Raw genomic sequence first — 11,983 nt, 5'->3', positions numbered from 1 at the left:
ATTCAAATACGAAATGAAGTCGTGACCGTCAGATTGGCTCAGATTCAATCTGAGCCGTTAGCCTCATATGTTCATATGAGCTAGTGAGCTAATATCAGCATTTTTCATATATATATATATGTATGTAGTATGTATGTATGCATGCATGCATGTATCTATATATATGTATCTACATACATACATATGTACGTACATACGTAGATACATACATACATCCACATATATATATATATATATATATATATATATATATAGGAAAAGGCTTCCGAACGCCTATAAGCGAATAATAACAGTGATGTCGCCTACCTCTTGTCCACTCTCCATTTAAATTGAAATAAATGAAAGGCCGTGATGGCCTCAAAAAGATTCGAACCTAACATATTTTCAATCGGTACCTTCCTTGCCACACGAAGCTCTGGGAACATTTCTTTCTTTCGTTCGCCCTCTACTCAGCTCTGCAAAAGGGAACCTCTCTCTTGCTCGCCTCTCTTCTGCTCTGTAAAGCTCGCATCTCTCTCGCTCCCTCTCTCCTCTTTAAACTCTCCTCTCGGTCGCCCTCTCCTATTTCAAGGAAGCGTCTGGCAGGAACATACGCCACCCATACCAGGCAAAGTTATTCGGCATCAATTGGGTGAGTGACCTCTATATTGTATCCTCATTTGTATGATTTTCTTTGCTTGAATGAAACCACAATCTCTACATAAACTCCAACCCCAAATCAAGAATAAAGCCATTTTTTTAAAAAACCAACTCAAAATTTTTTTTGTAGATCCCAAATTGAAGAGTTTCAATGAAATCCTACATTTTTTCTTAATAAATCAACAAAAACGGGACAAGAAATCACACTCACAGAAATAGGAAGAGAAAACTACATATGGGAGAGGAAATTTTCGGTTTGGTTAAAAAAAAATTAGGTGATTTCATATTATCACAGTTTAAATCGAACCCTTATCATAAATAAACCCCAATATTTTTCTTTAATGTCTAAAATAATGTCAAAGTTTGTTATTAGATCTCAAAATAGAATTTGTGAAAGAAGCCCTATGTTTCATAGTGCTTGATGTAAAATCAGTGCATAGAAAAAAACTTTTACTAAATAAATCACCATAGAAAATGCTTAAAAAGGTACATATGGGAGAGAAATTTTTTTTCAGGGCATTGTGTGTTCATTTGAATGAGATCATTATATTCAAGGTTTTGGATTTTGAGAATACAAACATTAATTTGGTGAGCCTTTTGGTTTATACCTTCATGCATTTTTTTCCTAACTCATCAGACACCATACCCCTCCACTTCATTGGAATTTCCTAATTCTTTAAGATTAATATCCTCCTGCTTTCTATTAACCAGAAGACCTTATCCCATTCCTTCAATTTAATTTCTTATATCTCTCTGAGCTATCAATTTTAGTTACCAATAAAAAAAAGCTCGTATGATTTAGTTGCTTTTAGATGTTAATGTTTTTTGACTTTTTTTTTTTGGGGTAGATGGGGAATACAGGACCTTACACATTTTTTAGAAATAATTAGCGGTTTTCGAATGCATAAGTGGGAATGGAAACCTAGACCGGTAGATCTTAAGAGTTTTGTTGGTTTCGTTGGGTTATATATTGGCATCCTTGGTATAAATTCTATAAGGACATGACTTTGGCTAGATTTTAGATGAGAGCGCTTAGCAGTCCTCATAAAACATCATAAAAAATTGGATTCCTGGTGGCAAACAGCAGATGCCAGGATCCAGTTGAGTGTTTTAATCACATATAAAAATTTCAGAGAAGTGCAGGGCCTTCTGAGGTTTTCATCCTATGTATTGCATGCGTTGTTCTCATATGGTTCTTATTTTCTCTTTAGTACTTGTATATGAGAAAATTCTTGAGTCTCTGAGTCTTTGAGCAATTGAATAATCTGCAAGCATTTGCATTTCTTTGACAATGTGCAGGACCTGGAAAGTGGAGCTTATGTTTGAGCAATCAAGGCCTTTGCTGTATTGATGAGTTTGATAAGATATCTGATAGCGCAAGAAGCATGTTGCTTGAGGTCATCCTCTAGCTTAGCTGACCAAGGTTCTCTCTTCATTGTTGTGACTTGCAACAGTTTTATTATTTCATTATCTCTTCTTATTTTTTTCAATGATGCTCGCTGATCCCATATTTTTGTCATGTTTATTTATTCCAAAGTATTTTTTCTTTTGTTTTGGGTTAGGCGATTATGATCGTTATTGTGGTCCATTTTCTGAATTGGTTTCAGGTGTTGGAACCACAAACGGTAAAGCAGGTATTATTGCTTCCCTTGATGCTCGGACATCTGTCTTAGCATGTGCCAATCCCAGTGGGTCACATTACAATCGCCGCTTATCAGTGATCGAAAATATCCACCTCCGTACACTTTGTTATCAAGGTAATTCATAAGAATCAATAAGCCCCCTCTCTCTACTTCATTTGTATCTTTTATACTTAAAAACTGCCTTGAAACATGTATCGCCTTTTCTCTTTATTGGATTACATATCAGGTTTGATCTGATTTGCACGGCCGATGAGCAGACCGATCTAAGCCTAGCAAGGCATATTGTGGCCTTGCACTATGTAAACCTTGAGGTAAAAGAGTTAGAAATTTTGTTTTTTCTTCATTATACCTGCTATTCAAAAACTACAACTCTCATTGGGCAATTGAATTCAAACATTTAAAGAGTTCTCAAGTAAATATGAGGAGAGAAAAGGCAACTAAATTGTGCAGATAAATAGGCATGACTGATATTGGTTTACAAATATCCAGACCCAATTACAAGATGCTCTAGACTTGCTTACTTTGTTAGCTATTTTAGAAGGCATAGACATCCCCAGATTACTGATGAAGCTCTTAAAAAATAATTTGTCTCATTTGGTGTGCAAATAAGTCGGTGGATGGAACCGCCTTGGAAAGTTCTGTCATAACAAAATATTCAGTGAAGAAGAAGAAGATGTCCACAGTGGATCCTCGAGAAGATTGTAGAAGCGGTTATGCACCTACGAGACCAATTTAAGCAGTAAGTAACAATACAAAAAACAAAAAAAAAAAGGTAACTTAAGCAGTAACAATAAAAAAAAAAAAAAGTAAAAGAAACTTCAAAAGAAGGTTATGGTCCCTAAAGACCATTATATTTGTTTGTTATCAAAATTATTTCTATTGTATCAATGAAATAGTGAAATATCCTTGAGTCGATACTGCCTCCACTTCACCCCTATTATCTTTCTTTGCTATTTTCCGATCAAATTACTATATCAATGGTTTTGCAAATGTCTAACATCCGGTATCAGAGCCACATTTGTGCTACCTAAAAGACTTTCCATCCTAGATGGAGAGTCGTAATGGAGAAGATTACGACTTATGGAGTCTCCAAATGAAGACTCTCTTTATCTCACAAGATTTTTGGGACATTGTTGAAGAAGGTTATGCAGTACCAGAAGATGCAGTAGCACTTGATTTGTAGTCGCAGGCAAAGAAAAATGAATTCAAGGAAAATCAAAGAGAGATGCAAAAGCTTTTCTCTTCATCCAACAAGCTGTAAGATATCTTTCCTAGAATAAAAATTGCTTCAGAATCAAAAGAAGCTTGGAATATTTTAAAAAATGAATTTCAGGGATCTGAAAAGTGATTTCTATCAAACTCCAAAATTTATGGAGAGAATTTGATGATAAAAGATAGTGAAGCTGTCCAGAACTTTTTTACTAGAGATGCTGGAATAATAAATCAGATTAAATGTTATGGAGATGATATTCCTGATAAAAAAATTGTTCTGAAAATTTTGAGAAGCTTGCATGTAAAGTTTGACCATGTTGTAGCTGCCATAAAATAGTCAAAAGATTTATCTAAAATTTCATTACAAGAATTAAGTGGGTCTCTTAAAGCACATGAGCAAAGAATGAAGAGATTTTCAAACCAGAATATAGGACAAGCTTTTCAGTAAAAAATGACAATGTCAAACTAGGAAAATGTTGAAGAAAATAAAGAAAGGGGGGCATTTCAAAATTATCAAAGAAGGTCGTGGAAGACAAATTTTTTCAGAGGCCAAAGAAGAGGAAGAAATGATTTCAATAGCCACAAAAATTCAGATGGGAAAGGTAAATATGAATCTTACGTTGCAAAAAATCAGGGAATGAATCCAAGGATTGGCGATATGAATGTAAAAAATGTAGAAACCCCAATCATTCTCAAATACAATGTTGGTTTCAACAGAAAAATGAAATACAGAAAAATGAAGTATATTTTTCTGAGAAAAATAATAATACAGGCCATATGTTTTATTCATGCATGAATGTTCAATAGAATTCACATGATACTTGGTATCTGGATAGTGGTTGTAGCAATCACATAAATCGAAGCAGTTTTGTTGAGATGGATGAAAAAGTCACTTCTCAAGTCAAGCTCGGTGATGGGAAGTTCCAAAATGTTGAAGGTAACGGAGTAATTGGTGTAAAACCAAAAGGAGGTAATCCTAAATTAATTTTTGATGTACTTTATGTTCCTGGCTTGACCCAAAATCTTTTAAAATGATGGTCAATTGATGAAAACAAGGATATTTAGTCAATTTCAATAAAGATGCATATGTGATTTTTTATAAAAAAAATAAACAGACTATAGCAAGGTGTAAGGTGTTTCCTACCGTCGTGTGAAAATTATGCATTGAGTTTTGATAATATTGATAAATCTTACTTGTGGCATTTAAGATTTGGGTATTTAATATTTCAAGGTTTGAAATCGATGAATAAGAAAGGTATGGTAATTGGATTACTACCAATAAATGAAGAAAGAAAATATGTGAAGGGTGTATCTACGGAAAACTGCATAGATTGCCATATTCAGAGTCATATTGGAGAACAAAAGCTCCATTGGAGCTAGTCCATGCAGACATATGCCGACCGACGCAAACATAAACATTTAATAAGAGCACATATTTTATTTTAATTGTCGATGATTACAATAGAATGATGTGGGTATATTTTTTTGCTAAAAAATCAAAAGCATTTTCGGTTTTTACTCAGTTTGAAGCTGATACAGAAAAGCAAAGTGGTTTTCCATTAAAGCCTTGAGAACAGATTGAGCAGGAGAATTTACATCAAAAGAATTTTGGAATTTTTGCAGAAGAAATGGAATCAGAAGAGAGTTAACAACAACCCATACTCCACAACAAAATGGAGTAGCAGAGAGAAGAAACAGAGCAATAGTTGAAATGGCTCCGATTATGTTGAAAGGTAAGAATCTTCTTAATAAATTTTGGACTGAAGCTATTTATACTATTGTTTATATTTTGAACAGGTCTCCTACAAAATCTCTACAAAATAAAGCACCTTTTGAGGCATGGTATAAGAGAAAATCAAAAGTAAATTATTTCAGAGTTTTTGGATGTAATACTTATCGGAAAAGGACCTCTCAAGGCAAAGAAAAATTTGATGAAAAAGGTGAAAAATATATCTTTGTTGGATATAGTGAAGTTTCAAAAGCTTATCGTCTTTACAATCCAAAAACAAATAAATTAGTAATTTCTAGAGATGTTATATTTGATGAGAAAAGTGAATGGAACTGGAATGAAAATTCAGGCCAAGAAACAAGAATTGTAGAAATTGATGATTTAAATAAAAGTTCAGATCCAAGCCCTTCAAGTCCAAGTCAAGAAAGTCCAAGACAAGGAAATCCAAGTTTAAGTCCTTAAGATTTAGAGACGCCTATCAGAAAAGTCGGGTCTCTTTCAGATATTTATGAATCATGTGATGTTGCTTTCTTTTCTAGTGAACCACAAAATTTTGCAAAAGCAACTAAATAAAAAATTTGGTTAAATGCCATGAATGAAGAACTTTCTGTTATAAAAAAATAATACATGGGAATTAGTAGATCACCCAAAAGGGAAAGAAATAATTGGTTTGAAATGGATTTACAAAACCAAATATAATGAAGATGGGTCCCTTCAAAAGCATAAAGCTCGACTGGTAGCAAAAGGCTATTCACAACAACTTGGAATAGATTTTAAAGAAATTTTTGCCCCTGTTGCTAGAATAGAAACCATTCGAACTGTTTGGCCATACCTGCCCAATTAAAAATTTCAAGTTTTTAATTGGATGTAAAATCTGCTTTTTTGAATGGGGAACTTGAAGAATAAGTTTATGTTGAACAACCATTGGGTTTTATTGAAAAAGGAAAAGTAGAAAAAGTTTATAAACTGAAAAAGGCGTTATATGGATTAAAACAAGCTCCATGAGCGTGGAATAACAAAATTGATAAATAATTTCAGAAAAATGGATTTGAAAGGGGTCCAAGTGAACCTTCACTTTACGTGAAGAAGAGAAGTGGAAATTCCTTCCTAATTGTATGGCTTTTTGTGGATAGTTTGATTTATACTGGTCAAGATAAAAAAATGGTAGAAGAATTTAAGAAAGCCATGATGAAAGAATATGAAATGACTGATTTGGGAATTATGAAATATTTCTTGGAATCAAAGTAAAACAGTGAAATGGAGAAATATTTATCTTTCAAGAAAAATATGTTGAAGATCTCTTGAAAAGATTCAGAATGTCAAATTTCAAGGTAGTGAGTAATCCAATGGCAGTGAATGAAAAATTGTAAAAATATGATGATGCAAATGATGTTGATGGATCATTTTATTGAATGAACCAAGTAAATTGCATTTTGGTAGCAGCAAAAAGGATTTTAAGATATATCCAAGGAACAAAGAAATACAATATTAAATATATTTATGAAAATAATACTAATCTTGTTGGATTTTTTGATAGTGCTTGGGCGGGTTTTATTGATGATCGAAAAAGAACTTCCTACTATATATTCTGTCTAGTTACAAAGGTGATATCGTGGTCATCAAGAAAGCAAAATATTGTGGCTCTTTCATCAGCAGAAGCCGAATACATCTCAACAACAAGTGCAGCATAAGAAGTTGTTTGGATCAGAACAATTTTATCAGTCTTGCAGCAAAAGCAGACTACCCCTACAACTCTTTTAAGGTCAGCCATTGAAATGACAAAAATTCAGTATTTCACAGCCGATTGAAGTATATAGAAATACGACATCATTTCATCAAGGAGTTGACTGAAAAAGGAAAATTGAGCCAAAATTCATCAACACAAATGACCAACTTGCAGACATCTTCACAAAGACAATTGCAACAGATAAATTTATCTAGTTAAGAGTTGTAATGAGAGTGACAAATTAAGGAGGGATGTTAAAAATAATTTGTCTCATTTGGTGTGCAAATATGTCGGTGCAATAGACTGTGGATGAAACCGCCTTGGAAAGTTCTATTAAAACAAAATACTTAGTGAAGAAGAAAAAGATGTCTATCGTGGATCCTCAAGAAGATTGTAGAAGCAGTGATGCACCTACGAGAGCATCTTAAGCAGTAACAAATGACAGTGCATATGGTGGTACATAGCACCTATAAAAAGGGGTAACATTTAACATACTTAGATAATCTGAAAATCCATAAAAAAAAAGGGTTTTGAGAGGTATAGGTAAAAGAGACTTCAAAAGAAGGTTATAGTCCCTAAAGACCATTATATTTGTTTGTTATCGAAATTATTTCTATTGTATCAATAAAATAGTGAAATATCCTTGAGTCGATACTGCCTCCTCTTCACTCCTATTATCTTTCTATGTTATTATCCGATCAAATTATTATATCAACCCTTTTGTAAATTTCCAACATAAGCTATTGATGATTTGATAATGGGATATGTTGAGATAAGAAGGGGTAACTTCTCGGGAAGTAGTGAATAGGTATCGTTTTCTCTTTCTAATCTTCCATGCTTATTTGATTTATCTATTAGTACATAGTTGGGTTCGGATAGTCTGAGATAAGGATTCTTGTTAACAGGTGATAACAACTACTCCTAGGAAAATAGGGAATGTGATTCGTTTTAGTGAAGCCCTGGGTCAGATGAGTATCTCTGAGCTGGTAGGCATAGACATGCATTCGCTGCCTCATTCGAATGGAAGAGTGAAAGTTGAAGAAGCAAAAAGAAATAAATTACTTATTGGTGGTTGAGTCAACTGAATTGGGTTACCTTTTTGGAAGCTTCATTTGTATATGGTTTTTTCATATTTCATGAAGCGATTAACCTCCATGTATCTTTCCAGTGGTTTGTAAAAGATTGTAATTGGTCATTGTTTTTAATGATAATCTTGAATGAAATTCTCAGGTTTCCAGTATTATTCAGCTTGTCTTGTTTTTTGAGACGCACACATAAACACAAAGCGAGAGAGAGAGAGAGAGAGAGAGAGAGAGAGAGAGAGAGAGAGAGAGAGAGAGAGAGAGAGAGAGAGATCTGGTTATCAACTACAATGAAACAATATAAGCTCATTTATTTGGTTAAGGCGAGAGAGAGAGAGAAAGAGAGAGCGAGAGAGAGAGAGAGAGAGAAAGAGAGAGAGAGAGAGAGAGAGAGAGATCATTCAATTCCGAGACCTATGAGAGAGAGCGGGTGTAAGGACTGAGATTTTCCCAGCTTAGTGAAGTGCTCGGCCAAGTGAAGTGTACGGTAGGAAAAAGGAGAGGTAAGAAGAAGGCAACATGCTCGGCAGTAAGAGGTAGAAAGAGAAGGTTGCCATGTGTGAAAGAGGGCTAGCCGTCGTGTGTGAAGAGAAGGTCGCCGTACGTGAAAGAGGGCTAGCCGCCGTGTGATAAGAAAAAGGCCGCCGTGCATGAAAGAGGGCTGGCCACCGTGTGTGAAGAGAAGGCCGCCGTGCGTGAAAGAGGGCTAGCCGCCATGTGATACGAGAAAGCTACCGTGCATGAAAGAGGGCTAGCTACCTTGTGTGAAGAGAAGGCTGTCGTGCATGAAAGAGGGCTAGCCCCCGTGTGTGAAGAGAAGGTCGTCGTGTGTGAAAGAGGGCTAGCCGCCGTGTGTGAAGAGAAGGCTGCCATGCGTGAAAGAGGGCTAGCCGCCATGTGTGAAGCGAAGGCCGCTGTGCGTGCAAGGACTGGAAGCTACCGTGCGTGACCTTGCCGAACCCATGCTTGACTCTAGGTGCCACTTGCCTGCTGCATGCTGCCATACCCACCACTTGTCTAGTTGCATGCTACTGTGTCTGCCACTTGGCAAATTTGGGCTGCCACCTCCAACCCATGGACTACTTAAGCCCTTCTCTTCTCTCTCAAACCTTATTCTCTCACTCTTCGAAGCCAAACTCTTAGAATTCTTAGCCTCTTTTGTGCCCATTGTTAGAGAGCTTGAAGTGGACTGTGTGAAGGAATTGGGGAGCACCACTGTATACAAAGTAAGTGGATCAAATACCTTGTATGTACTTAGTCATGAAGGCATGAAATTAATTATAAAACTAAGCTTGAGCATGTATGTGAATTGTGAAAAGAAATATGGTTGCATGTGTCATGCTTTTCAAGATATCAGGCCTTCAATTGTATGACTAAATGAGCACTGAAATTCCTCTTGTTAGCCATAAAAATTTGTAAAATAGTGTTCCCATGCATCTAATGTAAGATAAAAAAAGGTCTCATGTCGATAACTATCACAAATTGGAAGTATTTGATTGTTCTTTGAGATGTGCCATGACTACACTGTGAATTTCCAAGGAAATTTCATGTTCTTGAAATAAACTTTTGGCTCACCAAATAATATCCAAATGACTCCAAACCATTTCCATTTGAAAGATATGTGATTTTTGTGTTTAATCTTAGTTGAAATTCCTTCTAATTTGGAAGCTATGCTTTGATTTGTGAGAGCATGTCACTATTAGCAGATTTCAATAAATTCCAGAACTGTTACTTTTGTTGTGCTGCGATTTTAACTGATCAAACGAGGTCCAAATGATTTCAAACTATATCCATTTGAAACATATGTGTATCCACTTTGAAATTGGTTTTGAAACCATATCCAAATTATGTATAGATTGGAAGTTACACCTCTGTCTATGGGGATATGTTACTGTAAGGACTTACAAAAATTTCAGAACTGTAGTCTATTTTGCACTGAGCTTTTGACTGATAAAATGATGCTCAAATAACTTCAAATTTCCTTTGATTGAAAGATATAAACGTTTATTTCAAGTTTATGTTGAAGACCCTCATGAATTGGATACTGTGCCTTCTTTCGCATATGTATATCACTGATGGGAACGGTAGTGAATCCCAAACTGTTGTATGATTCATGAAAAGTGATGCACTGATTTTTATGTTTCTGAATAAAGCTTAAACCCTTCATAAATAGATTGAAATTATATGTCATGAGGCATTGAATATGCATACTTATGATATTGTGAATGCTCCTGAATTCTTGAAAAATAGCAAAGCATGAGTGAATGAATGCTTGAGTATGCATGTGCACAGTTGCAATTAGGTATGATATGACTGTTTTATGGAGCACTACGCAATGAGACACCCATTGGTAGTGGGATACTATTATGATATGACTGTGATATAGACCACTACATATGAGATACCCATTGGTAGTGTGATACTGTTATGATGTGATTGTGATTTGAACTCCTACGTAATGGGACACCCATTGGTAGTGTAATATGATACTGTGAGACTTCTGATATAAGGCACTACGCAATAGGTTACTCGTTGGTAGTACTATCTATACTGTTATGATAGGAAAGCAATGTTGGCAACTGAGATCTTGCCCTGACCCCTATGATAAGAATGGGATAGGGATGTGAATGTGACTATTAGGGAGGATCGCGCCCCCAGAATCTATATAGGCACTACGCATTAGGTCACCCAGTGGTAGTGTAACACCCTCTCGTCAGAAATGCATAAGAAGATGGTCGTGTCTTACAAGGATACCGCCTATCGAAAACCTCAAAGCGCACTAAGGGCTGTATGCGTGTGTGAGGACATTACGAAATGGGATACCCATTTTTCATTGTTCTCCCTCCTGAGTGAGGGTAGAAGTTCCAAGTTACAGGATTAGCTTGGCTGGATCGATGAGACTTCTACTTCGAGAGTAGGCAACTGTAATCTTTGCCTGTGCGCATTGTGTGTTTTGTTTGAGTTTCTGTTTCGTTATTGTGATAAGAGATGGAGTAAATGCAAGCTTATGCAATATGTGATGTCATGATATCTGAATTATACTTCTTCTTAAACTGTTAAAGAATTGTGATGTATGACTCTACGTTGTGAACTACTATATAAATAGGGGGGAAATGTCTATAAATGTCATTATATATAGGCCGGAATACAATGGTGCTGATCTACTTACAGGGCTTTTAGCTCATCCCTTTTATTTTCATCTATGTCAAGTGATAACCTCCGACTCTTGACAGTGGGTAGATGGATATTTGTAGCAGGTGACTGAAGCTCGGTGGTTGCAAATGAACTTCTTGATAGTAGGTGTTTGGTGGCAGTGACACAGGGTTGTTTGGATGAAGTGTTGTAATCTTGTTGTCAGGCTTGTAGTGCCTTGAACATACTTGTAAAAGAATTTATGGAGAATGTATATGTATGCTATGGTTTTATTCTGTTCAAGGTTTTTTTTTGGAGCATGGTAAATGAGTTTTATTATCTTTCATGGTTTAATTTGATTCTGCATTTCTAAACGCGTTGAGCCACTCCCACTTGAGTGGCGTTTGCTACCTCTGGTCGCCGTCTCGCACTCTGTCGCCCTTTGGTAAGTACGGTGGGGCTCAAGGGGCGGGGTTGTGACAACGGTTTATCCAAAGCAGGTCTGTGATGGTTACAAAGCTATTTTTTGTACCTATTATAACAATCATAAGTCATCAATGCAATTAGAAACATACTAGTACTCACCCTAAGTCATCAGTACAATAAAACTTTTATGAATGTATCAAACACTCAACATACCAAATAAAGTGGGAATTATCTGAATATAAATACATTTCACTATCCATGTAATCCCACATTGCATACATAAATGTCATACATGAAAAATAAGGCCTTTGCAAAAAAATACTTTACATGCCCCATAAATAGGTCACATCCAAGTAAACCCACATTTTATTATAAATGGATTCCACTATCCCTA

At 35.7% G+C, this 11,983-nt stretch overlaps 1 long non-coding RNA gene across 8 annotated transcripts; it reads left to right on the top strand.

The window, feature by feature from the left end:
- Positions 1 to 295: 295 nt before the first annotated feature.
- On the top strand, positions 296 to 11,466 carry LOC148782041 (uncharacterized). 8 transcript variants are annotated; one of them, XR_016055336.1, is made up of 8 exons: positions 296 to 631; positions 1,939 to 2,062; positions 2,247 to 2,396; positions 2,509 to 2,593; positions 2,893 to 4,464; positions 5,118 to 5,227; positions 7,855 to 9,257; positions 11,289 to 11,466. It is a non-coding gene; the product is annotated as an uncharacterized LOC148782041 (long non-coding RNA). The 8 variants fall into 8 exon arrangements; XR_016055334.1 differs by lacking the exon at positions 2,893 to 4,464 and adding an exon at positions 6,761 to 6,985 and having other exon boundaries at positions 304 to 631; XR_016055331.1 differs by lacking the exon at positions 2,893 to 4,464 and having other exon boundaries at positions 307 to 631.
- Positions 11,467 to 11,983: the final 517 nt, after the last annotated feature.

The sequence above is a fragment of the Amborella trichopoda genome, chromosome 5 (genome assembly GCF_054954075.1).
Source record: "Amborella trichopoda isolate Santa Cruz 75 chromosome 5, AtrichopodaSantaCruz75HAP2 v2.0, whole genome shotgun sequence".
Lineage (NCBI taxonomy): Eukaryota > Viridiplantae > Streptophyta > Magnoliopsida > Amborellales > Amborellaceae > Amborella > Amborella trichopoda.
The sequence above is the reverse complement of the archived record's forward strand: the minus strand, read 5'-3'. Positions and strand labels throughout refer to the sequence as shown.